Source organism: Psammomys obesus, unplaced genomic scaffold, assembly GCF_907164565.1.
Source record: "Psammomys obesus unplaced genomic scaffold, mPsaObe1.curated_primary_1811, whole genome shotgun sequence".
NCBI lineage: Eukaryota > Metazoa > Chordata > Mammalia > Rodentia > Muridae > Psammomys > Psammomys obesus.
This window is the reverse complement of record NW_026596079.1, coordinates 6072918-6088745: the sequence shown is the minus strand read 5'-3', so window position 1 is coordinate 6088745 and position 15828 is coordinate 6072918.

The window sequence follows — 15828 nt, the reverse complement described above, 5'->3', positions numbered from 1 at the left end:
TACTTTCCTCTTCCTGGGAATAAATAGTCTAACTAAAGCAATTTAATGGAGAAAAGAGTTTTGTAGCCCACAAAGCAAGATGCATCTATCATGGCAACTGGAGCTTAGTACAACTAGTCCTGCTCTACCCACACTCCAGAAGCAGAGAGGTTATTATGAATAAAGGTGCTCAGAACGTGGTTGAGGAAATGTTCTAGTTGTGTACTTGAGCATATTTTGGATATATGCCTAGGAGTGGTATAGCTTGATGTTGGGGAATCACTATTCCTAATTGTCTGAGAAAACACCAGATTGATTTCCAAAGTGGTTTTACAAGTTCACATTCCTACCAGCAATGGAGGAGGGTTCCCCTTTCTCCACATCCTCTCCAGCATGTGTTGTCACTTGCGTTTTTGATCTTCACCATTCTGATGGGTGTAAGGTGAAATCTCAGTGTAGTTATGAATTGTATTTCCCTGGTGACTAAGGACATTGAGCATCTCTTTAAGTGTTTCTCTGCCATCCGATTTTCCTCTATAGAGAATTCTCTGATTATCTCTGTACAACAATTTTTAATTGGATTACTTGATCTGTTCCATTTTTACTTCTTGAGTTCTTTATATATATTAGATAATAACTTTGTCAGATATAGGATTAGTGAAGATCCTTTCTCAGTCTGAAGGCTGTTGTTTTGTTCTGAGGACAATGTTCTTTGCTTTACAGAAGATTTTCAATTTCATGAGGTACCATTTATTGACTGTTGAACTTAGAGCCTGTGCTGTTGGTGTTCTGTTGAGTAATTTGTTTCCTGTGCCAATAATTTCAGTGTTTTTCCCCATTTTTCTTTTAACAAGTTTAGTGTGTCTGGTTTTATATTGAAGTCTTTAATCCACTTGGACTTTATTTTTGTGCAAGGTGATAAGTATGGATATATTTGCATTTTTCTACATTTACAGATCCAGTTAGACCAGTACCGTTTGTTGAAGATGCTGTTTTTTTCCATTGTATGGTTTTGACTTCTTTGTCAAAATTAAAGTATCCATATGTGTATGGGTTTATTTCAGATTCTTGTATCAGATTCCATTGATCCATCATTTTGTTTCTATGCCATAACATGCAGTATTCCCAAAATCTGGAAACAACCCAAATATCCCTCAATGGAGGAATGGATATAGTATTGTGGTACATTTACACAATGGAATATCACTCAGCAAATAAAAACAAGGAAATCATGAAATTTGCAGACAAATGGTGGGAGCTAGAAAAGATCCCAATCCCCATTCAGAAAGGCAAAGAGGATGGGTATCAGAAGAGGAAGAAAACAGGGAACAGGACAGGAGTCTACCAAAGAGGGCCTCTGAAAGACATACCCTGCAGGGTATCAAAGCAGATGCTGAGACTTACAGCCAAATTTTGGGCACAGTGCAGGGAATCTTATGAAATAAGGGGGAAATAGTAAGACCTGGAAGGAAAGGAACTCCACAAGGAGAGCAACAGAACAAAAATTCTAGGCACGGTGGTCTTTTCTGAGACTGATACTCCAACCAAGAACTGTTCATGAAGATAACCTAGAACCTCTCCACAGATGTAGCACATGGCAGTTCAGTGTCCAAGTGGATTCCATAGTAATAGGAACAGGGACTGTCTCTGACATGAACTGATTGGCCTCTGATCACCTCCCCCTGAGTGGGGAACAGCCTTACTAGGTTAGAGAGGAAGACAATGTAGCCACTCTTGAAGAGATTTGATAGACTAAGAGCAGAAGGAAGGGAAGGAAGACCTCACCTATCATTGGACTAGGGGAGGGGCATGGGTGGAGAAGGGAGAGGGAGGCTGTGATTAGAAAGGGAAGAGGGGGGAGCTACAGGAGGTATGCAAAGTGAAGAAACATTAATAAAAAAATAAAATTAAAAAAGAAAAGATCCTCCTAAGTGAGGTGTCCCAGAAGCAGAAAGACACACCTGGTATATACTCACTTATAAGTGGATATTAGACATATAATATAGGATAAACATACTAAAACCTGTACAGCTAAAAAAGCTAAGGGAGAAAAGGATCCTGGGTAAGATGATCAATCCTCACTGAGAAAGGTAAATGGGATAGACTTTGGAAGAGGGTGAAAACAGGGAACAGGACAGGAACCTACTACAGAGGGCCTCAGAAAGACTCTACCCAGCAGGGTATCAAAGCAGATGCTGAGGCTCATAGCCAAACTTTGGGCAGAGTGCAGAGAATCTTATGAAAGAAGGGGTAGATAGAAAGACCTGGAGGGGACAGGCGCTCCACAAGGAGAGCACAAGAACCACAAAATCAGGGCTCAGGGTTCTTTTCTGAGACTGATACTCCAACCAAGCACCATGCATGGAGATATCCTAGAACCCCGGCACAGATGTAGCCCATGGCAGCTCAGTCTCCAAGTGGGTTCCCAAGAATTGGGAGCAGGGACTGTCTCTGACATAAACTCAGTGGCTGGCTCTTTGATCACTCCCTCTTGAAGGCAGAGCAGCTTTACCAGGCCACAGAGGAAGACAATGCACCCAGTCCTTTTGAAATTGATAGGCCAGTGTCACATGGAAGGGGAAGATGACCTCCCCTATCAGTGGACTTGGAAAAGGGCATGGGAGGAGATCAGGGAAGGAGGGTGAGAATATGAGGGTATGAGTGAGGGGGCTACAGCTGGGATACAAAGTGAATAAATTTTAATTAATATAAAGATTTAAAAAACAAAGGAAGCAGAGAGGTACAATGCAGGCACACTAGTGCTCAGCTGACTTTCCCATCTTACACAAAGAGCCTTCAGCTAGGAAATTCTCTTGCTCACCATAAACATGGGTCTTTCTCTATTTTCACAAGCATTGCCAGAGGCCTGTCTCTTAAGTGATTCAAGATGCTGGCAATTTTATTTTAACACTAAGCATGGCACAAGATCAAGGAACTCAAAAGAACGTAGTCTTCAAAGATGAAAGGTAAATGTCCATGTAGGTCTCCTTGGCTTTCCTTTTTTTTTTTCTACCTTCATTTGAATTTTCAGATATTTCAAAATCCTCTCCCTAATTTGCAATCTTTGCGGTGGCTTAGCTTTACTCCTCAGAAGCACAAACACAATAAGAAACTTATTTGGCTTTGAGAACTCTTGATTTTGAACAGTGATTTGCATTTTTATTTAGTTATACTTGAGGGCTCTACCTCCTCCTTATATTGGGCTATGTACCCAAGCAAATAACCACAGCTATCTCAAAGGGTATGACATAGAACTGTAACCTCACACAAAAAAGGGCTATGTGCCAAATGTTTTGCTTTAGGATAGAAATCATAAAGGAGGGAGGAAGAGAAAGATAATAGAGAGAAAGAGAACGAGAGAGAGAGAAAGAGAGAGAGAGACTATTTTCCAAGTTGTGGGAAATCAGGTATTAAGCATGAAAGCCAGCAGGCATTGGAAGTCTTCCCTTGTTAAGTGGAGAAGCACTAGTGGAAATGATTTTATTCTTGATATCTTATTATCTAATTTTAAAAGAGTGACAGCTGTTAGTCTTCTCTGGGATTAATTTTCTTGCTCTGATCACACTATTACATTTCACACCCTGACAATGTCTCTTGGGTGATTTTTTTATGTCTAGCTGTATTCCACAACTCTCAAAAAACTCTTCTTTGCTTAGTGGTTAAATTTGCATCTGAGAGGACAGACTATTCGGCTTCTCCATCACATTGAATCTCTGTTTCTTCAGAATACTGGCTCCCTGATTTTTCATTTTGAATTTGTAGAATTTATATCCTCAGATATGATAGTATTTTGTGCAAAAAGGATAAAAAGAAACAAAAACTTTATGTAAAATAAGAGACACATTACAGAGGAGATCTGGCAGATCTAGAAATTTGTAAACAATTTGAATGAATAAGTTTTTACTTTTGACCACAAATAGGCAGTCCTGAGTTTGCATTGCCAAAACCATATTTAATAGGTAAATTTAAGTGTATGCTTTCAAAATTTCTTGTTTTTCACACAACACGTTTTTGGTTTTGTAACCATGTCATCCACGAGATGGTAGATGTTTTGGGGAAAAAAGTGGTATCAAGCCAAATAGTATTCTATCAAAGGCGCACACATCTGATTTGTGGTGTTTTCCGGTTAACTTTTATTTTTTATTTTTATTTTTTAATTAATTTTTTTATTTTTTTACATTAATTACATTTTATTCACTTTGCATCCTAGCTGTAGCCCCTCCCTCATTCCTTCCTTATTCCACCCTCCCTCCTTCTTCTCTTCCCATGCCCCTCTCCAAGTCCACTGATAGGAGAGGTCCTTCTCCCCTTCCCTCTGATCCTAACCTATCAGATCTCATCAGGATTGGCTGCAATGTCCTCCTCTGAGTCTTGGCAAGGTTGTTACTCCCTCAGGTCAGGTGGTCAAAAAGCCAGCTACTGAGTTTATGTCAGAAACAGTCCCTCTTCCCTTTACTAGGGAAACCCACTTGGTTACTGAGCTGCCATGGGCTATGTCTGAGCATTGGTTCTAGGTTATATCCATGCATGGTCCTTGGTTGGAGTTTCAGTCTCAGAAAAGACCCCTGTGCCCAGATATATTTGGTCCTTGAGGAAATGGTTAACGTCCTTAGTCATCAGGGAGATGCAAATCAAAATGGCCCTGAGATTTCACCTTATACCCATCAGAATGGCTAAGCTCAAAAACTCAAGTGACAACACATGCTGTAGAGGATGTGGAGAAAGGGGAACCCTCCTCCATTGCTGGTGGGAATGTAAACTGGTATAACCACATTGGAAATCAATCTGGCACTTTCTCAGACAATTAGAAATAGCGTTACCTCAAGATCTAGCTATATCACCCCTAGGCATATATCCAAAAGGTGTTCAAGTACACAACAAGGACATTTGTTCAAGCATGTTTGTAGCAGCTTAGCTCATAATAGCCAGAACCTGGAAACAACCCCGATGTCCATCAGCAGAGGAATGGATACAGAACTTGTGGTACATTTACACAATGGAATACCACAGAGCAATTAAAAATCAGGAAAACATAAAATTTGCAGGCAAATGGTGGGATCTAGAAAAGATCATCCTCAGTGAGTTCTTCCAGAAGCAAAAGACACACATGGTATATATTCACTTACAAGTGGATACTAGACCTATAAGATAGGAAAAAACATGCTAAAATCTGTACCCCTAAAGAAGCTAAACAAGAAGGAGTTCCCAGGGTAAGATGATCAATCCTCGCTTAGAGAGACAAGTGGGGTGGATATTGGAAGTAGGAGAAAACAAGAAACAGCACAGGAGCTTACCATAGAGGGCCTCTGAAAGTCTCTGCCTAGAAGTGTATCAAAGCAGATGCTGAGACTCATAACCAAACCACGGGCAGAGTCCAGTCAATCGTATGAAAGAAGGGGGAATTAGTAAGATCTGGAGAGGACAGGAGCGTCCCATTAACTTTTAAAGCTTTTGGTTCCCAGCACTACTGTTCATGTCTTTACCCTCAGATCTCCTCCAACACAGTCAGGAAACCTCCCTTTATTCATTCACAGATCTTCAGGACTCTTCCTTGTTCTCACATAATATATCAGCTGTAGAGTCAAGTCTGATTGGCAATATGCACTTTACTTATTTCTCCTAGGAAACACAACTTGGCTATGGAAGTTTGTTTTCTATGTTGAAATATGATAGATTAGCAGCAGTCATCTTTAACCTTGGGATAGGTATGGGCTGTCAAGGAATATTAATGCAGACGATTTTTACCATTTAGTCCCCAAAGTGGCAGGTAATTTTGCAATGTGGAAACCAGTTGACTTGCTGATCCATTAATGTGTTTAAACTCCAGTTCTATTTCTGTGACCAGAAAAGTTTGATATATGTTGTCTTACGTGCTGCTGACAAAGCAAATGATAAAAGGATATAGGGTTTCCGAGTGACTAAATGATTGTTAAAATAATATTTTGCCAATTATATTATTTCACTTAGCAGTAATAGAATGAATTAAAAAGAAAGGAATGTCATTATGAAGTACAGCATCTTTGGGGTTGGAGAGATGACTCAGAGGTTAAGAACAGTTGCTATTCTTCCAAAGGTGTTCTTACAAAGGTCCTGAGTTCAATTCCCAAAGATTACATGGTGGCTCACACCATCTATAGTGAGATCTGTTATGCAGGCAGAATGCTGTAGAAATATTAAATAAATCAAAAAAAAAAAAAAAGAGGTGCATCCACTATAGATTTCAAAAAATTATAAAACATTCAGAAACTACAGAGTTCACATTTGGCTTTAGATAAGAATATAGATCAGCAAGTAAAACCTAAGATTAAATCAACAACAACAAAAAAATGAGGAGTTGATGGCTTGGAGTCTTGGAGAACGTGAATGGGGAGAGACAGGCTCTTAGGGAAAGCATTCTGTACAGTTGAGAAGCAACTGCTGTACTGTCAGAAATACTGTGAGATTTTCAAGTAGTTCAACAAATATAGAACAGTCCAAGAATAAAAAAAATAAGTAATTAAATAACAAATAAAAAATCTGAAGTGTAAGCATGTCAGATAGCTAGAATATACAGTTCATGGAGATGATGAGTTGAATAGCAGAGATAATATGGCTCATACAGTTTCCAGGTAATTTCCAGACACTGTGAAAGTTTTCAACATGCAGAGATTAAGGGCCACAGTTCTGTGTTCTCTCTTATGTGGGCATAATGAATCCAATCCAACATCTTCCCTATGTGTAATAAGTTTCTTGCCTATAGATTTCTTCTCAATGCAGTTGTCGACAGCAAATATTCCATAACTTTACCAGGTCAAAAACAACTGTTTTTAATTGGTAAGTATGGGAATCACTTTAGGCTTGTAGTAAAAATAGTGAAATGTCTCGGAGAAAGAACAAGTCTAAGCATATTTGTTTTCTTGTAGGGAGACTGGATTTCAAAAGAGTTGGCCTTTTTATTTAAGGTGCTATGGCTAATACATTTCAGAACTCTGCCTTCATCTCAAGTCTCTACCTCAAATACATCTGCTACCACTGCATCAATGCTGAACTATCTCTAAGGGCTGACAAACTTCCATCATAGAAAAATGATTTATTGTTCAGAATCCCCAGTTGTGACTTGGTAATAAATAAAAAGAAAGTTGATCCAAACAACCAAAGCAAGATATGACTATAGAAAAAGAGATTCTTCAGTGTGGTTTTAAAATTGTTTTCTCTATGTGATCTACTGTTGCTGGCCACTTCTCAACTCATACACTTTCAGAATATCAGACCAGAAAAAGCCTATCCCAATAAATCCTGATATATCTGTCAGATCCATGCTGGAGCAATGAAGCTGACAGACATTAAATTCCATTTCTTTCTGCCTTCTATCTTCACATGGACCCTCACTTGACTATCCTCAGCTTGATTTAACTGAAGATTGCATTGGGAATCCACAGGCCAGAGTATTTGTAGCTCAATAAATGCTATGAATGGTGGCAGGTCTATGATGAATTAGACAAATGAAACACTTCAATCTGAAGGTAAACCTGTCCAAACCTATGTGTCAGGGAAGTAGATGGCATCTGAAGTCTCACTGAGGCTTTGCTTAGAATTTCAGTAGCTTTATGCAATGATGAAGGAGGACAGGGTCCTGAGACTAACCAGAGCCCAAAATTAATAGATCAGCCCTACCATGTATAAACTGTTTCACAGTGTTGTGTCTCAGTCCCTTAAAATAAATAAATAATAAACAAATGAACAAACAAACAAATAAATTAAAACCTCCAGCTATGAATATCATGATGATAAAATGAAATAACTGTTTTGAAGTACCTAAACAGTTATTAAACAGTTGTTAATAACTAACTATTAAATAGGAGAGAACCTTACTGTGATATTGTGTATTGTATATGTGTATAATATAATATCACAGAAAGCACTAACAACAAATTACCAATTCAGGTTGGTTTGGGACCATAAAAAGATTGATGGACAAAGAGAGCAAGAAGAAAACCAAACAAACAAACAAACAAACAAACAAACAAACAAAAAAACTATAATACAAGGTCAGCAAGAGGGACCATTCCGCTTGAGAACCAGGACTATCAAGTCAGCCAAGCACTCTTGACATTTAATAGCTGACTGACCTTGGTTCAGTGATTCATTGTTTAAGACTAAATAGTCTAAAATTTTCTTCTTTATTTTGTCAGTGTATTATTATTTGATATTTTAGCAAGTAAATATGAGCTATAGCACACAACATGATTATTTTTCTTCTGCATCATATTTTCTCATTCTTCTCCTGCTTTGTCTGAAATATTTCTTTCCTACAAGTCTCCTCATACTTTCATGTCTTGATTGTTGTTGTTTGTTTGGTGTGAACCACTGAGTTGGTGTTACTTGCATAAGCATGGGTAGGAAGTTATTTCCTGGTACATGTAGTTTGAAGCCACAGCACTGAAGAAAGGGACTCACATTTTTCAGAGATCAGAAACTTCTAAGATTTTCATGGTGAGATAAGGAGCCTACTGTGTCCTTACTCCATTTGTGATGGAAACGTGACAAGCCCACCTCCTCCAGGTCTTATGTGGATAAACCAAGATGAAGTGAGATCATTTGTTTGACTACCATATCATGTCCATAAGTTAGCATTTCTCAGAATACTTTATGTCCCATCTTAGATGATTTTTCCTGAACACTGAAGGGAGTAGTACAGATGTCTCATTTAAAATGATATCCTCTGCCCAAATAATCAACTTTCTTGAAAGCAAAATAAGTCTGGTAGACTAAACCACAACATCAGAAAAGACAGGAGGAGGGAGAGAAAAAGAGGAGCTTCTTATGAAGTAGGTAGCTCAGGCCAAAAGGCCAAGATCCCAGAAGCAGAAAGACGCACATGGGATAAACTCACTCATGTAGACATATAATATATGATAAACTTACTAAAATCTGTACACCTAAAATAACTAATCAAGAGGGAGGACTCTTGCTAAAATGCTCAATCCCTCTCCAGAAAGGCAAAGAGGATAGACATCAGAAGAAGAAGAAAACAGGGAACAAGTCAGGAGCCTGACACAGAGGACCTCTGAAAGGCTCTGCTCTGCAGAAGATCGATGCAGACACTGAGAATTATGGGCAACCTTTGGGCAGAGCGCAGGTAATCTTATGAAAGAAGTGAGAAATAGTAAGATCTGGAGAAGACAGGAACTCCATAAGGAGAGCAACAGAACCAAAAAATCTGAGCACAGGGGTCTTTCCTAAGACTGATACTCCAACCAAGGACCATGCATGGAGATAACCAAAGACCCCTGCACAAATGTAGCCAATGGAAGTTCAGTATCCAAGTGGGTTCCATAGTAATAGAAACAGGGACTGTCTCTGACATGAACTGATTGGCCTGCTCTTTAATTACCTCCCCCTGAGGAAGAAGCAGCATTACCAGGCCACAGAAGAAGACAATGCAGCCACTCCTGATGAGACCTAATTGACTAGAATCAGAAGGAAGGAAAAGAAGTCCTCCCCTATCAGTGGACTTGGGGAGGGGCATTCATGCAGAGGGAGGAGAAAGGGAGGGATTGGGATGGGATGAGGGAGGAAACCACAGGGGGGATACAAAGTGAATGAAGTGTAATTAATAAAGAAAAAAAAAAGACCAGGGTAGTCAAAAATGCTGTTATCGGGGGATCAGTCTCGGGGAAGGAAAGCAGAAACACAGCACCTGGGAAAAAGAGGTTTAGGGTAGAGGGCTGGAAGAGAAGCGCTGGGGGAAGCTAGAGATACTGAGTGATGCTGGGAGAGCCAGAAAGAGCCACAGGTACTGAGTAATATTTGTCCTGGGTTGAGACCTAACAATGGTAAAGAACCAGAAGTCAAGAAACGTGTTTGTATGTGTGAGTGTGAGTGTGTGTGCATGTGTGTATGTGCTAAATGATCATATACTAAAATCAATGAAGTTGAAAATGATTTGTTTGCTATTTATGTCACAACATGACAGACATTATAACCACATTCAGTACTTATGTCACCATTGCTATCACTACTTACCATGCAAAAACTCCTGCACCTGATCACAATTTGCTGTTTCTCTTCCTAACCCAATCTAACTCATGGCTTCTATCTTATAAATTCTTACACAGTACATATGCTAGGAAAACTGTTGGAAATGTATATGGATTCCAATGGTGTAATCTTAGAATCATACATGGTCTTCTGTTGGTTGAGCCCATCTACAAGGCTAACTGAACACAAGGGAGGAGAGATGTTATGCACAGCCTCTCAATGGAGATGTGAGAAACAAATTCTCAGCTTTCCGTGACTGCTCAGAAAGAGCAATATCAATGAAGACTTGTAGAGGCCGGGTAGCAGTCATATACATACACAATAATCCAAGAATGGGTGGTTTAATCAACATAGAATTTATGTCTTAATAAATGTGGAAAGGAGAAGTCTAACAATTTAGTATCAGAAAAGACTGTTTCATGCCTGTGAAATGTGGCTATTTCTTTCCTTCCACACTTAGACAGAGAGATATCTATCTCTCTCCCTTTCTCCTTACAACACCAATCACATCAAATTAAAACTTTAACCATTTCACCACATGTAACCTTAACTGTATCAGAGATGCTCAGCCCCCATCCTATCACTAATTTAAGATGAGAATTTTGGTTGGACACTAATCAATATAGAGCAAAAACAGGAGGAAAAGCTGAGAAAATCCACAAAACAACTATGGCATGCAGCCATGCCCGGACCTGTGTCTATCATCAGAACTCTGCAATAATGAGAATCCATAAATTCTATTTCGCTTTGTACATGCTGATTTTGATCAGAGCACCTGTTGCATATTTGTAACAAAAAAGGGATCCTGATTGATAGAGCTAACCTTTTTGTTGGCTTGTTTCCTGACAATCTGAAGACTGACAAGGATAAGCTGGAGATTTATAAGAAAGAAACAGACCTCTGCCACAGATCTACAGAGAGGAAATGACTTCTGTGAGCTGCTAGAATATGAAGACTAACAAAACTGTAAAATGACACTTCCAACGGGTCATCTGTGGATAGCTGGGAGGTAGTTAGCAAGAGGAAATGAGCTTTTTAATTTACTGTAGAGAATCTTTAAGACACCAGCCAGCCCCTGATCAGCAAACACAAGGGCAAGACAATTGTCTCATAGTACCTTCTGGAATGTAACACAGATGCCACTGAACTGAAAGCTTCCAGGTTGATTACAAATACATTTATTCACAAGAGTGATTATACTCAATTTCTTGTTTTTGAAAGCAAAAGAAAAGGTCAGAGAGTCAAAGCAAATCCTATAGTACAATACTGACCCTCACAGTAAAGACCTTGCCACCTGTTTAACATAGGCCTGGAGCTGTGTGTATTGCAGAAAGCAGCAGCTACCCTTAGTATAACCCTGCCCTGCTGCTGATTACTCGCTTCATAGATAGGAAACTCAGGGTGAGTCAGCAGCCCCACCTGGTGCTAGGCAGGGAGTGTCTTCCAGCAGCAAAGGTGACCTGAGGCTGCAAAAGGTATGATGCCAAAAATAGAGGCCCATTAATCCCTGTCCAACGGGTCACAGGCACCTCTGTCAACCACAACGTGTGGCTGTGTACCTAACGGTGTGCGCTCAGCCAGGATATTAAGGCACAGAGAGCAATGCATCTCTCCCCACTCCCCTCCTGCCTCTTCTGAATGCATTAGTTCAGCACCCTACATTGATTGTAGAGGAGAACAATATTACATGTGGGAAGAATGACACAGACAGAAATGGAAGTCTTGGAGGAGAAATGAGGACAAAGTATTATTTTCATTAAATTAAAGAAGAAAGGTTGTTAAGAAAATCAATACACTTGAATCTTTAAAAAAAAGCTTTATTCCAATATTTGTATAATAGATATGTTCCCTTTAGAGGACGTTTACCTAATGCAGCCTTTAAAGAGGTATTTCCTTTTTACAGAAGGCCTATTCACAATGTGCATTACTTTGTTAACCCAAAATTTTCCTCCCTTAACTTCACATGCGTATGTTTATATGAATGTAACTATAAAAATGAATAAATGAAAAATAAAATGTAAAATGTGATATGAGTATGAATAAAATTATCATGTACATGCGTACATGATAATTCTTATAGTTAATGTGACCTGCCTATTTGTGCTCTGTATTGTGTTTCTCTTGGCACATTCTGACTCAAAACTTGTCCCACAAATTACAGTTAGATGGTTTAGGCTATGAGAAAGAGAAGTTATGTGAGCTGAAGTTTGATTTTTAAAAAAATGTTTGTTTTAATAAGAACTTGAAATTTTTGACATGTTAGGGAACTTGAGACACTTCAGAATTGGATGTGTGGAAGTAGATGAACTTCCTGTTTTCTGCTTGTATCAGAATGACTGCATTCCTAAGTCCCTAGTCTCCTTGATCAACTCTGCATGGCTGCATCTTTGCTTAATGAGCTCAAGTTTTTGATATCCTGGCCTCATCATGTTCAGAGCTTGGAATTTGATATTGATATGATTTTTAAATAGCTTTTCTGAATTTGCAGTGGAAACACCTGTGGACCAACATAGTTTGTGTAGAATACTGATATTCTTAGAACATCACTGAAGGGCCAGAGTATATTGAGACTTGTGACAATTACAAGAACTTGCTATCATATATTGTCACATGTGTATTTGGGCCTTTAGTGTAGCAAACCAACTACATCAAGGGGAAAAAAAAGTCATTTCTGAGAAAAGACCCTAGAGGATGCCAGAAATCCCTCCTGAAAACGATGAGCTGCTGGGTAAGCATGGAGCCTTTTGGAAATTAGTACACCTTCAAGTCAACCAAGCACTCTGAGGATTCCAACTCCCAGTTGTTTAGAATGCAGGGCAAGTAAGTCCACATTGCTGATTGTGATGGTTGGCAGGAAAAGTGATAAACACTTTCAATAGTGATTTCACCAGCCTCCTGCTAGGAGAGCAGCACTTGAATTCAAAGTCCTGATCCTTGACACAATCAGTCTCGCCCACCTTCCTTTCTTTTCTTTTTTTTTTTTATTTTTTTAAATTTTATTTTATTTTTGTTAATTACAGTTTATTTACTTTGTATCCCCCCATAAGCTCCTCCCTCCTCCACTCCCAGTCCTACCCTCTGTCCTGCTTTTTCACGCATGCCCCTCCCCAAGTCCACTGATAGGGGAGGTCCTCCTCTCCTTCCTTCTGATCTTAGTCCACCAGATCACATCAGCAGTGGCTGCATTGTCATCTTCTGTGGCCTGGTAAGGCTGTTCCCCCCTCAGGGGGCGGTGATCAAAGAGCAGGCCAATCAGATTATGTCAGAGGCAGTCCCTCTTCCCATTACTATGTAACCCACTTGGACAGTAAACTACCATGGGCTACATCTGTGCAGGGGTTCTAGTTTATCTCCATGCCTGGTACTTGGTTGGAGTATGAGTCTCTGGGAAGTTCCCTGTGTTCAAATTTTCTGGTTCTGTTGCTCTCCTTGTGGGGTTCCTGTCCTCTCCAGATCTTACTATTTCTCACTTCTTGTATAAGATTCCATGTACTCTGCCCATCAGTTGGCCATAAGTCTCAGTGTCTGCTTTGATAGTCTGCAGGGCAGAGCCTTTCAGAGGCCCTCTGTGGCAGGTGCCTAGGTTGTTTCCTGTTTTCTTCTTCTTCTGATGTCCTTCCTCTTTGTCGCTTCATTTCTTGAGCGAGATTCACACTGGTGCTACACTCTGCACTCACACTGGTGCTGCTCTTGCCTGAATGTGGAACTCATTCTGGGAATGAATTAATGTTTCTTCCTAATAAAAACACTCAAAGATTTTCTGGGTCTCTATGGTCGTGATTGGTCTAAAATGTGCAATAGTTACTTTCTCTTGACTAGCACGCACACACACACACACACACATACAGCAGAATTTCTTTAAAAATAATAAATTAAATTCACTCTAAAATTGCTACTTAAAATTGTTATTATTACTTAAAATGAGAATTATGAATTCTAGTGCTTGTACGTAATAACAGATGGAAAGTTTTACCTATAATATTGCTATTCACAAATAATGGCTTTGTAAATTTTTCCATTTAGTCATTTTTTTGCATGTGGTTGGTTTTATGCACAAAATTTTATTATGTGGTACAAAATTCTTAACATTTCTATGGAACAGAATTTATTTATATTTTCTGTGTATGTGATTTCCCTGTATGTATTATATCATGTGCATGCCTGGTGCATTGGGGATCAGATCCTCTCAACCTGGAGTTTAAGGCTGTTGTGAGACACTATGTGGGAGCCTGTGATAGAACCCAGACCCTCTGGTTTAAGAGCATCAGGTGCTCTTAAACGATGAGCTGTCTCTCCTTATCCCATCATCTATATATAACATGAATGCATGAACACATAAATTAATTTACCATAGATTAGTTGACTTTCATTTGTGAGTTTTCATCCTGATAATTTACCATTGGTTTATAAATTTTTACACTTAAAAATAAAAGTGAGCATATCAGACATGTATTAGAATCTTATCCTATAAATCAATTTGATGCAAATGTATTGATCAGAAGTTAATTATGTACTCACTTTATATATACATACATATGATGAAATAAATTAAAATGGTCCATTTGTAATATTTAAAATATTAATTTTATTCTACTATACATATAAATTTTTCTTCTTGCTATCTGACTTTCATTCAGTAGTTTTTACACCCAAACCTGTGTCTGATCTTAGAAATCATGCTTTAACCCAAATCTCCTATACTATAAGAACTCAGATAACAAAAGTAAGATAATTGAAATAATTATCCCTTCCAAGCCCATATATATATATATATATATATATGCATCACCTCCAGATGAGTTCTCTAGTTTAGTCATACTTCACCATCTTTCTCTGCTGCCCACGGCTTGATTAAAACACAAGAATGTAATTATCTATTAATTTGGAGTCTCAGCTGATTAAAATAGAAAGAGCCCACGCAGGTCAGAGGTTATCACAGTGCATAATTAATTGTCCAACATCATCTTAATCAACATCTCTTCAGTTTGAGCATCCTGCATTTTTTGGACAGGAGGGAGGAGGAGAGATGGGTGTTTTAATCAACTCTGCCTGAGTTGTCAGAAATGGATTTGGGGAGGCGGCAGTCACTGGTTATTAGAACAGGAGCTGAAGTGTTTCAGCCTACAGCGACAGGCCATGAATTATCAAGCTTGTAAGACACAAAGTGCATTATTGAACACCAGGCTCCCCACATGAGAATCCACAACACTTGTTTAATAAATGGAAGTATCAGATCTGGAAAGAAAAGCTATGCATATGTGAGTGTAATCCAGCCTGTTGTGAATCAGTAGTCTAAAGAAGCCACTGATTTATTCCAATGTTGTGCTAAGGGCAATGCATGTTAAAACACAGAATCTGTCCTTTCCCAAAACAATCAAAGTAATGTGACCTGTCATGCTTTTGTAAAGATGCAATAGGTCAAACCAAACAATAACTCATAATGTATGCTTACAGGGAATGTTTGTCCTTGTAGAGTCTGACATCCAATGTCAAATCTTACTCAGTGCTTGGAAACAATAGCACACATGTTCCAGAGTGAGTCAGAAAATCATTGTGCATTCCCACTGTATTTAAGCAGCATAGTAGTATGGTAAGGAAGAGACTGGGGTCCTCTGATACAGATGTAGAAACTGAGATCTAAGGTAAGGAGTCCCAGAGTCCCAGTATCCAACTTTGAACATGCATCTTTAGGTTTCTGAAAGTGCTGGCCGCAGGGGACAGTTTGCTACCACGCGATTCCTCCTTTGTTGGGGAATCATTGTAACTTTTTCTTTCTTTCTTTCTTTCTTTCTTTCTTTCTTTCTTTCTTTCTTTCTTTCTTTCTTTCTT